Source organism: Bison bison, unplaced genomic scaffold (genome assembly GCF_000754665.1).
Source record: "Bison bison bison isolate TAMUID 2011002044 unplaced genomic scaffold, Bison_UMD1.0 scf7180017864240, whole genome shotgun sequence".
Taxonomy (NCBI): domain Eukaryota; kingdom Metazoa; phylum Chordata; class Mammalia; order Artiodactyla; family Bovidae; genus Bison; species Bison bison.
Window position 1 is genome coordinate 277,401 of NW_011494812.1, and position 531 is coordinate 277,931.

At 46.0% G+C, this 531-nt stretch overlaps 1 protein-coding gene across 1 annotated transcript in view; it reads left to right on the forward strand.

The window, feature by feature from the left end:
* LOC104993523 (T-cell surface glycoprotein CD1b-2) overlaps nucleotides 1-531 on the forward strand; it is an 8,394-nt gene that overhangs the window by 6,249 nt on the left and 1,614 nt on the right. The gene's annotated exons all lie outside the window — the stretch shown is intronic.

Genomic DNA, 531 nt, shown 5'->3' on the forward strand with positions numbered 1-531 from the left:
GGAGCATGCAAAGGAAACCTGTGTGCACCAGGTCCTAGGGAGGGAGCAGTGACCTGCACAGCTGACTGAGCCAGACCTGCCTTTGAGTATTTGAGTGTCTCCTGTGGAGGTAGTGGGGGTAAGTAGTGGCCTGTCATGGTGACAAGGACTTTGGCAGCAGCAGTCCTGGGGGTTGCAGTGTGTGGCATAAGTCCTCTTGGAGGAGGTCACCATTAGCCCCACTACAGAACCTCAGATATGCAGATGACACCACCATTAAGGCAGAAGTTGAAGAGGAACTAAAGAGCCACTTGACGAAAGTGAAAGAGGAGACTGAAAAAGTTGGCTTAAACCTCAACATTCAGAAAATGAAGATCATGGCATCTGGTCACATTACTTCATTGCAAATAGATGGGGAAATAATAGAAACAGTGAGAGACTTTATTTTCTTGGGCTCCATAATCACTGCAGATGGTGATTTCAACCATGAAATTAAAACACTTGCTCCTTGTAAGAAATCCTGTGACCAACCTAGACAGCATATTAAAAAGC